Here is a 12,114-nt window from a genome sequence, read left to right as displayed (position 1 = left end):
TGGAGCTGAAGTCAGAATTGGGACTGAAGGCAGTGGGGGATAGATTACAATAGACTGTATTGGTTTAGGTAAAACCAATTGAGGCCCTTGGGAATAAGCAAGGTGGGCCTCTGCATTGCATGTAAGAGAGGCCAGAGGAAAAACAGGTGCAATTGCATTGATTGCATATCTGCATGTAAACCAAGACTTTAACACTGCAACAGGAGCTTTAGGCTCTGTGTGCAATATCTTCCCAATGATATCCCAATCTCTTAATGCCAAAGATCCAGTTTCTGGAAACCAAGAACATTGGCTTTGAATCTCAAAAAGCATTTGAGTGAGGGTCTCAGAAGAAACTGGCCTGCCAGCTTTCTGGGTAATAATCTGAAGTTCCTTTAAATGTGCCTGCATGGGTAATTCTAGTTTAGCACCCATCTCACCAATGAGGGGTCGCTGAATCACGACGAGGAAGTACTTCTTGAGGCCTTTGCCAGGTGTTGATGAGATTGATCCGTAGATAAGCCCCTCGTTAGGGCGCCACTTGCGGTGCTGCTCGTTAGGGTGTGGGGTGCAGGCGACACAAAGACGACAGGAGACAAGCTTGCAGGAACTGTCAGGAACTGACTGAAACCTCTCGGCTTCAAGCTTTTATTTTATACACATTTTTCCCCCCTTCAAGCATTAGAGCATCCTTAAGGAATGTTTGTGTGTGTGTGTGTGTGTTCTCGTTCTCTCAGGCAAGCTGTCTGTTATCTGCCTCTGCCTCTTTCTCAAGGTTACTGACTGCGTAGTGAGCAGTAAACAGATTCCATCTCGGCCTCTCATGACGTACAAGTATTTCAGCTCCCAACCTCCAGCCAGGAGATTCCTGCACTTCTTTCCTACACAGACTGCCCCAGGCTGGCCTGCAAATCAGCCCATGAACGTGTGTGATGGAGGGAGGGAGGGACTGGGTTGGGCTCCTGCCTTTTCTCAAGAGTGATGGGTAACTGACTCTGGGAAGTCTCTCCAGGAGTTTTCCTGGATTGCCAGTAATGCTCCAGACTACAAAGATCACCTCCCCAGTGGGAGATGGCAGCCTCGTAGCACAACTAGATGACTTCACAACTAGATGCCTTCCCCTGGTTGGGCCTGCGATGACGACAGTGTTTCAGGGCGGATGGGAGATTCTAAAAGAGCCAGTTTGGTGTAGTGGTTAAGTGCGTGGACTCTAATCTGGGAGAACTGGGTTTGATTCCCCACTCCTCCACTTGCAGCTGCTGATGTGACCTTGGGTCAGTCATAAGCTCTGGCACAGCTGTCCTTGAAAAAGAGGAGTTTGTGTCAGAGTTCTCTCAGCCCCACCCACCTCACATGGTGTCTGTTGTGGGGAGGGGAAGGGAAAGGAGTTTGTAAGCCGCTCTGAGACTCCAAGTGAAGGGCGGGGTATAAATCCAATCTCTTCTTCTAAAAAGCTGTGAGGGCTCAATCCTGACCAGGCCTACAGTGTGCTAAGGCACTCTTGTCCTCCCCTGCTCACCTTTCCAAGTCCCAAAACATCTGTGGGGGGACCTGTTTCAGCCACCTGATGGCAAGTTTCCTTGCTTCCTACCCAGGGATGCTATCGCGTCTAGTTGTACCCTTCAACAGTGGGCTCCATAGAGTCTAGGAGAAATGGAAGTCCTAGAGGGGCTGTAGAGGGTGGGTGCTCTAGGATTCCTCTTTATCCTATAACATCACACCCCACTGAGCTCCTTCCTTTTCCCAAACTCTGCTCTCTCAAAAGACAGTTTGCCAGGGCTGGCCCAAGGTGTTTCCTGCACCCTAGGCAAGGCTCAGATGCCAACCTCCTTGTGGGGCCTGGAGACCTCCCAGCTGGCCGCCTCCTTGCTCTCCGGTGCTATGTGACCTTTCTTTTCTGGACTTTTTATTGGATTTCTCTCTCTCTGTTCCAGCAGGAGATATCTCAGAAACTTGGAGTCAGTGGCAACCAGGAGGGATGTCTTCAGAAGGAGATGAGGATCTGAAGGTGGAACTTTGGGATCAAAATGGACCTCCGAGGCAGCTGAAAAGAAAAAGGGAAGGACAATGGAAGGGGAGTAAGCAACTATTTACCGTTCAGGGCAGAAACGTGTCTGAGATCCCAACACAAGGCAAAATACCAAAAGAGAGGGGAAGGAATAAGTGCCCCATGAAAGGGATAAGGTTGAGCTGCATATCCACTGTTAAGAAAGATGAGAAGATCCAAACAGGCAAGAAAACATGTGGTTGCTTAGAGTGTGTGAAGAGCTTCAGACTGAAGGATAGTGTTACTTTACATCAGAGGAGTCTCACAGGAGTAAAGCTGTATAAATGCTTGGAGTGTGGAAAGGACTTCTCTCACAATGGCGACATGACTAAACATCGAAGGATTCACACAGGAGAGAAGCCATATAAATGCTTGGAGTGTGGAAAGAGCTTCAGACAGAGTCAACAACTCAGTTTACATCAGCTCATTCACACTGGGGAGAAGCCATATAAATGCTTTGAGTGTGGGAAAGGCTTCAGACAAAGACACAACTTTACTTCACATCAACTCATTCACACTGGGGAGAAGCCCTATAAATGCTTCGAGTGTGGGAAAGGCTTCAGAAAAGGACACCACCTTACTTCACATCAACTCATTCACACTGGGGAGAAGCCTTATAAATGCTTGGAGTGTGGAAAAAGCTTCAGAGAAGGATGCCACCTTACTTCACATCAACTCATTCACACTGGGGAGAAGCCATATAAATGCTTGGAGTGTGGAAAGAGCTTTAGACAAAAGTATAGCCTTACTTTACATCAGAGGATTCACACAGGAGTGAAGCTGTATAAATGCTTGGAGTGTGGGAAGAGCTTCTCTTGCAGTGGCAACATGACTATACATCAAAGGATTCATACTGGAGAGAAGCCCTATAAATGCTTGGAGTGTGGAAAGAGCTTCGGACAGAAACACCGCCTTACATCACACCAACTCATTCACACTGGGGAGAAGCCCTATGAATGCTTGGAGTGTGGGAAGAGCTTCAGATGGAGAGACTACCTTACTATACATCAACGTATTCACAATAAGGATGAGCCATTGAATTGTTAGATTGTTGCATGAGCTTTTCTCGTAAATCAGGCCTTAATCAACATAAGAGAATTCATACAGGGGAGAAACTGTAAAAATGTTTGGAATGTGGGAAAAGTTTTAGTCTCAGTGCAAAGTTTATTCATCACCAAATAATTCACAATAGAGGGAATATTTCACATTGAGAGCCAGTTTGGTGTAGTGGTTAAGAACAGCGGACTCTAATTTGGAGAAACGGGTTTGATTCCCCACTCCTCAACAGAAAGCCAGCTGGGTGACCTTGGTTAGTCACAGCTCTCTCAGCCCCACCTACCTCACAGAGGTGATTGTAAGCCATTCCGAGTGAAGGGTGGGATATAAAACCAACTTTTGTTCTTCACACAGTGCAGAAGCTGTCTAAATGCTGAGCCTGAAGTCAGAGCCTTTCTTGTGAATCTGGTTTTATTTATTTGGATCCATGCATAGAAATTGCATTAATCCCTGGATGAGTTTTCCCTCCATCAGTAAATTACAACGTAAAGTTGACTTTCATGATCAAATAGGAACCTGCCAATCACACCTGCAACTGAAGTAATATATAGGGGGTTACTTCCATTGATCAGCAGTCAGAATAACTGTGTAAGACACGGGGAGGAGGATGGATTTATGCTCTGTCCTTCACTACCTGAAGGAGTCTCAGAGCAGCTTACAATCTCCTTTCCCTTCCCCTCCCAACAACAGACACACTGTGAGGTAGGTGGGGCTGAGAGAGCTCCTTCGAGAACTGCTTTTTCAAAAACAGCTCTGAAAGAACTTATGACTGACCAAAGGTAACACCAGCAGCTACATGTGGAGGTGTGGGGAATCAAACCCAGTTCTTCCAGATGAGGGTCCACACTCCTAACCACTACACCAAACTGGCTTAAAATACTGATATCCTGCCTTTTGTTGTGGCTCAAGGCAGGTTTGTCTCCAAGGGCTGCCGAACACAGAGATCTTGATGATGTGGTTTTATTTTCTTGTGGGAAAAGCCACCTTGTGAGCTCTTTCAGCTAAGAGCATGGTACGATGGATCCCTGCTGCTGCTTCTCTGAGGCAGATTTCCCTGCCAAAATGCTGTTCACCATTTGGACTGAGCAGTCTTTTTGTCATGTATTTTAATAATAGAATTATAAGTTTCTGTGTGTCCCACCCTGTGATAGAGAAGTTATTTGGCTTTTGGCCAGGCCAGAGATTTATTGTAACTCAGCAGGAGCCCTCTTATTAAAAACCCTTTGGAAATATGGCACTTGACTGTGAGAGGTTTATGTTGTTGAAGGCTTTCACAGCCGGAGTTTGTCTGTCTTGAGAGGTTTGTTTGTCTTGGAGATTTCTTTCAGCAACCATGTGTCTTAATAAAGTTTCATAAAACGATCTTCGTTTCCTGGACGTTAGTACTGTCTTCCTGTATTTGAATAGTTCCCTTGTGGGATTATAACTTTCCCTTTTTTTACTCTTGAGGAGTCTAAGATGGTTTCCCTTTTCACAAACCCGGGGTCCCTTCTGAGTTAAGCGCTCTGAATAATTGGGTAAGAAATATCCTCCTCTTTCTAGGAGCAATAATCCTTTTCTGTTTGGCTAGACTGGCAATTTCAACCTACTGTCCAGTCTCTTCTGTCAAACCTAACCCCCCTGTTCTGGAGACTCTGAATAAATGGAGTTGAGCTGGGGCTGACGCATAGACTTTTAAGTTCTGATTTCTGAACTTTTCCTCAAATGTGATGGTACACAGTAAGGGCAAGGATTTGTGTCCCTTCACTTCTCAAGTGACTTGTCTGTTTCCCTCAGACTGACACACACACAAACTCGTCCTGACTGGCAACTGCCAAGCCAAAGTCCAACCGATATCTGACTCCCTCTTACAAGATTGACAAGACTTTAAAACTCTTCAGCTGGCACTGACCAATCAGAGAGAAGGGGGTGCACAGAGGCAGCAGCCTATCAATAAATTGTGCTTTTCAGTGAGGCATTAGCCCCTAGTCTCCCAGCTCTCTGAATCTGATACACTAAGCATCCTGGTTTTGGAGGTCGGTTCATCACACATGGGATGTAATACCTGTGATTTTAAAAAAATATAGTCATGTTTTACAGTCTGCAGTATATCGACTTGTATCTGTCTGCTCCGGCTGGTTCTCACTGCCATAGCTCAAAACGGGTATTGCAGACCTGGTAAAGAGGGCCAAAAAAAGGCACCCATGATGATTAAGGAGATGGTGGGGAGCAGCTGGCAAATACATATTTGCAGAAAGTTCACAGTCTGATGTCACACTTTACTCAGATTCCTAGGAGGAAACTTAATTTAGAAGAAGCATAGATTACTTTTCAATAATCAGTGACTATGTTACCTGCATGCTACTTTGAAAGAGGGCTTTCCCTCAGAATAATGTATTATATGACCCAGATTCACACTTCTAGTTTTTAAAAAAGTGTGCATTACCTTGGGCCAGTGATTTTTACAGGGGGACATGTTACAACTAGCCTTTCTGGTATTCACAAGAATTCCAGGTTGACCTTTGACAGACTCATTTCAGCCTTCAGCTTGATTCAACCTGGTGAACTAGGTCTGCATTTCTGAGGAACAGATATCTATATAAGGTGTTGGGTCAGGATGCCCTTTTGTGAGGACTGAACTTGTTGCCTGAAATTGATTTTCCAGTTCAAAAGCCACAAGAAATTTTGCTCTTGCATAGAAAAGAAATAGTTTTGGGGAGGGAGACAGAGAACCTGAAATGGTGCTGAAGACGTTGTTCTGACTTAGAATCACAGAATGATAGAGTTGGAAGGGACCTACAGGGTCATCTAGGCCAACACTTAAGCATGCTTCTTCCTTATTTTGCTATTTTTTGTTTCATGTTTAATACAATCTGAAAGGACACATTGATTTGATTCCTCTTTATTTTTCTGTTAGAAGAACAATCAGATCCACAAATTCTCCCCGTTTTTGGCTAGACAAAAAACTGTCCTGCTCTTGTAACCGAGAAGCTACCAATACATATTTGCCTTAAGTTGATCTCAGTTTTTACACAAGAGAATCAATGCCCTAAAAATAAAATTGAGGGTCACAGTGTTAGGAAGATATACAGAAATATATATCTGATAGAATTTGAGAGATATGCTATCTTAGATAGGTTATTCTGTTTGCCACAAGGGTTCTGATGGAACCCTAGATAGGTATGCTGCTATCTTAAGAGCTTTTGTGCTCACAAAGAAAAATTATTGCACCTTATGTTCTTTATATATACATCACGGTCCTTGAAAAAGATTCATTCAAAACCGGTAAATTACTAGAGTAACCGGTAAATTACCAGGGTGATAGTGATACTGACAAGGTGCTGTCTGAATGTAAACCTGCACTCGATGTATTGTTTGGGTGAAACATATTTTTCTCTATGTATTGTTTGGGTGAAATATATATTTGATAATATTTGATACCAATTGAAAAATATAAAAATAAAAAAGAATAAAACATATAGTTGTTCTACCATAAACATATATTTACTATACACAGGCCGCGGTCACACGTAACAGAAGCCACACAAGGGAGACGGAAAACAGACGGAGTTTCCGGGCGCGATCTCACCAGCACATCTGGGAAGCGTAGCACTCCCGTGGCTCAACCGAGGCTTCCAGCCGAAACTGCGTGGCAAAAAACTAGTACCTTGGAGGTACTAGTTTCCGGAAACTCCGGGGCAAGGGCGGGCGTCTGATCGCGTTTCCGGTGGCATCCGGCGCCCGCCCATGTCCCCTTGCAAATAAGGTGTTTTTTTTTTGTCCAAGTCTCTGTGGATGCGCATGCGCACCCACCGAAGCATGCGCATTGGTCATGTACACAAAAATAAAAAACAGTTTGCCGCGGCGCGCGCTTCTTCGTTGCGCGCCGGCTTGTCCTGTGATCGGCACCTCTCCCTTGCCATGGAACCTCCACGGTACCTCCACAGAACCTCCACAGGAGGTCTGATCACGTAACTGCGCAGTAGTTTGCCCCAGGGCAAACTGCCACGCTTCTCCTCTGCAGTTTCCTGCCCGTGTGGCCGGGGCCTCAGTGATATATATTTTTGTATGTCTAAAAATAAAATTGGCAGAAAGTTATGCAGCATATAAACAGAGGAAAAAATTCATTACCCGTTTGACTAAGTGCACAACCTTGCAAGTTCACAGAAAAGAAACATGATTCCAAAGAAAACTAATAATGACAGAAAACTCAGAAGCTGCAGCACTTTAGGAAAACGGTGACACTTTGAAGCTGAGTAAACATTATTGTGAATCAATTCCATTTACCTTCAAATCCCTTAGGGGTGTAATTATCTTTTCCAAAAAAGGATATTGTAGTCCTAGCAGATACAGAAGATGATCACTTAAATTTGCAACTGGTCTTCAAAGGGGAGAACAGAAATTTAATCCTCAATATGACACCTTTTCTGATACAGTTAGAGTCAAGTTTCTTCCCACTGGAAAATAATACCACGCTTCATTTTGGAAGCCATTCATCACTCTCACTGCCATAATGAATGATCCTGTCACATGTGAACTTTTTAGAGATTATGGGAAAAAAAGTATCTTAGTTTTGCTCAGCAAGTGGTGCTACATACATTTGTTATGAGTCTGAGGTAGATAGTGGGCCCATATATTCCCATGTGAAGGGGTGGTAGGTTAGAGACGCTGGAGCAAAGCAGGTGAATGTGATGTATGCATGGGGCTTAGGAGGGGTTACATTTGAATTACCTATATCTTTGCATGTACCCACCAAAATCTTCAGAACTGACACAGTACTGTTAAGGCCTGGAACTTGTTTATATCTCAATAAAGCCTCTCACTGCCAAAGACAGTGTGGTTGAGAGTAACTTGCCCAGGGGTCTGACACCATGAGAAGTTCTTTTTACTCTCCAAGCATGTATATGGCTTCTCGCATGTGTGAACCCTTTAATGTCTACTAAGGGTGGTATTCAGAGAGAAGCTCTTTCCAATCTCCAGGCATTTATAAGGCTGCTCTCTTGTGTGAACCCTTTGAGGTTTAGTTAAGTTGCGTTTCTGAGAGAAGCTCTTTCCACACTCCAAGAAGTTATGTAGCTTCTCTCCTGTGTGAACCTTTTGATACTTAGTTAGGTTGCTGTTCTGAGAGAAGCTCTTTCTACGCTCCCAAGCATTTATATGGCTGCTCCCCTGTGTGAACCTTCTGATGTGCAGCTAGGTTGGTACTCTGAGAAAAAGCCATTATCAGAGAAGCTCTTTCCAAATTCCATGCGTTTATACATTTTTCCAGTATGTTTTAGTACCCTGATATTTTTTACTGTTGGATTTGCAGCTGAACCCTTTTGTGTTGACAAGGGAGTTATGCCTTCTTGTTCTCATGTATTTTATCTTGGGCTAGGACCTCAGGCATCTTCCTGCTCTGATGGGCAATCAGTTCCTGTCTCTGCTTGTGTTTTGCTTCCCTCTTCTCTGCTGCCTCTTTTGTACCACTTGATCCCCAGATTTTACTTCCACATCAAGATCTTCATCTCCTTCCACAATCACTCTTCCTGTTTCCTTCTCACTCACCATTTCCTTCATATCTGCAACTGGAAAAACAGAGACAGAAATCAAATAAGAATGAAAAGGAACAAATATCACTCAGCATGTACAGTTGGTATTGAGTGGTATTTTCTGTAGTGAGAGCTGGGGCTGGGGGGGGGAATCCCTCAGCAATATATAACCACAAGCCAGGAAGTCTTGAAAAGGGAAAAAGTCGTGACCAGAGCAAGAGGAAGGGAATTCCTTGCCTCGGTTGCCCCAAGTTGCTTGCTTCTGTTGGGAGAGGAAGAACAGACCCTGGGCTGAACATGGTCACAGTGTTTTCTGGTAGATTCCAGAAGGTAGCTGTGTTGGTCTGAAGCAACAGAACAAAGTTTGAATCCAGTGACACCTTTAAGCCCAATGAAGATTTATTTCATGTTTATTATATAATTATAATCTTTCATGTGCACGCACACTTCTTCAGGTTCTTATTACTAGACTGTGATGCTCTTCCAGGGGCATATTGAAAGAGGCAGTCCTGAAAGAGGTGGTCCTGAAGCGCGAGTGTGTCCAGAAGAGGGCAACCAGGATGGTGAGAGGGTTGGAATCCAAGTCTTACGAGGAAAGGCTGAAAGAGTTGGATATGTTTAGCCTGGGAAAGAGAAGGCTTAGAGGGGACATGATTGTAGTCTTCAAATATTTTAAGGGCTGTCTTTGAAGTTGGAGCACATCTATTCTCTCTTGCTTCGGATTGCAAGAATAGATCTAATGGGTAGAAATTACAAGGAAGTCTTACTAGCTAAATATTAGGAGAAACTTCCTAACTGTAAGAGTGGTTGAGCAGTGGAACAGTGCCTCGGAAGGTGGCGGATGCTCCTTCACTGGATGTTTTCAAGCAGAGGCTGGATGACCATCTTTCGGGTATGTTGTAGGGCTATCTTTCGGCTATGCTCCTGCAGAGTGCAGGGGGTTGGACTAGATGACCTGTAAGGTCCCTTCCAACTCTAACATTCTATGATTCTATGAAGATATGTAGGTCCCTGACCATGGCCTTTGTAACGAAATGGCTGCCAGGCAGAGGCAGCAGTATATTTTAAAATGGATGCCAGCCTGGTAGTCCTTAGGAGGGGGGAGGTGCTCCATAGGGAACAATGGAGCTGCCATACCTCCCTGCCTACACTTCCCAGAAGCTTTAGGGGAAAAGGCAGGAAAATATGGACACACTCCAGGGGTTGAGCCAGGCAGATAAAGGCTTTGGTCCTGAAGGGGGGAGTCAGTCTCAGCCTAGACTGGCCTTCGGCTCGATTTGGACGGCAGCTTCAAGGGAGCGTACAGGTGTTGGGGTCCCCCTTGGCTTTCGGGACGGCTCCCCCGGTGGCCGTGGCAAGGAAGTGCCGGTTACGGCGTCTGAGGGTGCTGAAGCCGAGAGAGAGGTAACGTTGGGTGAAAGCGGGGGAGAGGTGGCCTCAGACTGGCAGGGGACGGGGTTAGCTGCACCCCCTTTTGTCCCTCTGCCTGCACGCTGAACCCGTGCGCCTTTCTCCCTTCTTCTCTCTGTGCCTCTCAGCGCTCTCTCTCTCTGCCGTTGCAGGGTCTCTACGTGCCTTCCTCCCCAGCCCTCTCTGTTTTCCCCCTTTTATTCCCCCGGTTCTCTCTCTCAGCCCGCCCCCTCATCCCCTTGCCTCAGGCCACGCCCTCCTATATAACAGGAGACGCCGTCTGGGCGACTCCCGTGCGTGCGCACGATCGCCGGCGCCGCCCAGCCACCCTGGCCCTACAGGGCTCTCCTGCTGCTGCCCCCGCCCCCCTGTGCAGCCGTCTCCCAGCCCTCCGCCCCGGCCTCTTCCTCGGGCCCGGCCGAGGTTTCTCGCCGGAGCCTCGCTGGGGCGGCGGCCGGGCCGCTCGGCGTCTCCTCGGCTCCCGGCAGCCTCCGTGGGTAAGTCGCCTCGCCGGGGGTCGGGGTCGTCTGGTAGGGCTCCTGGGGGGGCGGGCCGCGGGCCGCGACCCCTGGAGCAGGACAACAGGTGGGGCTCCTGTTACCACAAACTCCAGGGCATCCAGGCCACTATAAACTGTGGTGGACAACCAGGAGGGTAACAGTACAAGTAACCAGTCCCGAGGATGGCTGGGGTTTCTCCACAACAACAGGAGGGGGAAAGCAAATTCCATCCTGAGGCGCACAACCAGTGTTTCCTCGAAGCTGAGTTAGTGTGAGCTAGCTCACAGTTTTTTAGCCTCCAGCTCACACATTTTTGCCTTCGCTCAGGAAGGAGGGCTCCAGAGCACACTAATTTATGCAGTAGCCAAATGGCCTGCTCACAACTTTAATGCCAGTCACTCACAAAGTAGAATTTTTGCTCACAAGATTCCACAGCTTAGAGGGAACATTGCAGAGGGTGTGTGTAGGGGAAAGAGGAATGGCATTTTAAATCCTGTTTATTTCCTATGCCCAGGTTGTGTTGATGTGCATGTGTTTAATTTCTGTGCCTAATATGTATATAGTTCGAATAAACCTTTTTTTGAGTTTAAGACCTGGTGTGCCTTGACCACTTAGTCCTCCCTGCTCAGCACATTACCAGAGGCAAAGGGAGGCTAGGGAACCCAAACGGGCCCAATACAGACGGGTTGCCAACTCTCCAGGGGCCAATATAGAGCAAATTACAGTAGTCTAGCCTAGAGGTGACCCTAGCATGGATTACTGTGGCTAGGTCAGGGTGAGACACATAGGGAACTAGTTTGTCTAACCTGACACAATTGGAAACACCAACTTGGCAACATTCACAACCTGGGCTTCCATAGACAAGGTGGCATACAGGATCACACCTTGTCTGTTGGCACCAGTGATGGGCCACCCTGTCATGATCCAGGAGTTGACTACCCAATCATAGCTATCCTTGACTGAGCCAGAGAACCTCCAACTTACCTGGATTCAGATTCAGCTGGTTCTGCTTTAACCATCCAACCACAGCCTCCAAACCATCAATTAGATTCACAGAAGCAGTGTCCAGTCGGCCGCTCATCAACAGAAATAGCTGGGTGTCATTGGCCTATGGATGACATCCCAGCCTGAAACTCCAGGCTAGCTGGACAAGGAGGAACATATAGATGTTAAATAACATTGGGGAGAGAAGTGCTACCTGGGGTACCCCACATTCAAGTGGGTTTCTTGGAATCACTGACCCTCCCAGTGCCACCCTCTGTCCCTGACCATGGAGAAATGAGTTAAGCCATTGCCAGACTACCCCTCAAATCCCTGTGTCAGTGAGGCAGGGACTCAGTAGATGACAGTCGACTATGTCAAACACTGCTCTTAGTAAAATCACCAGTGCTGACTCGCCTCAATCTAGCTTTCTGTGGTGGTCATCCGTGAGGGCGACTAACACAGTCTCCATCCCCTCCCCAGGACAGAAACTGGAATGGATCCAACACCGATGTGTCATCCAGAAATTTCTGGAGCTGTTCGATCACACTCTCTTAATTACCTTACTCAAAAATGGTAGATTAGAAACTGGGTAGTAATTGGTCAGATATGTAGGGTATGAATACGGTTT

The 12,114-nt window shown here is 46.4% G+C and overlaps 2 pseudogenes; one reads left to right on the top strand and one right to left on the bottom strand.

Annotated features, from left to right (window-relative positions):
• Nucleotides 1-11,583, bottom strand: part of LOC107124849 — a 26,118-nt pseudogene extending 14,535 nt beyond the window's left edge.
• LOC107124848 lies at nucleotides 1,958-3,237 on the top strand (annotated as a pseudogene).
• Nucleotides 11,584-12,114: the final 531 nt, after the last annotated feature.

This window comes from Gekko japonicus, unplaced genomic scaffold (genome assembly GCF_001447785.1).
Source record: "Gekko japonicus isolate JY-2015 unplaced genomic scaffold, Gekko_japonicus_V1.1 scaffold4717, whole genome shotgun sequence".
Taxonomy (NCBI): domain Eukaryota; kingdom Metazoa; phylum Chordata; class Lepidosauria; order Squamata; family Gekkonidae; genus Gekko; species Gekko japonicus.
The sequence above is the reverse complement of the archived record's forward strand: the minus strand, read 5'-3'. Positions and strand labels throughout refer to the sequence as shown.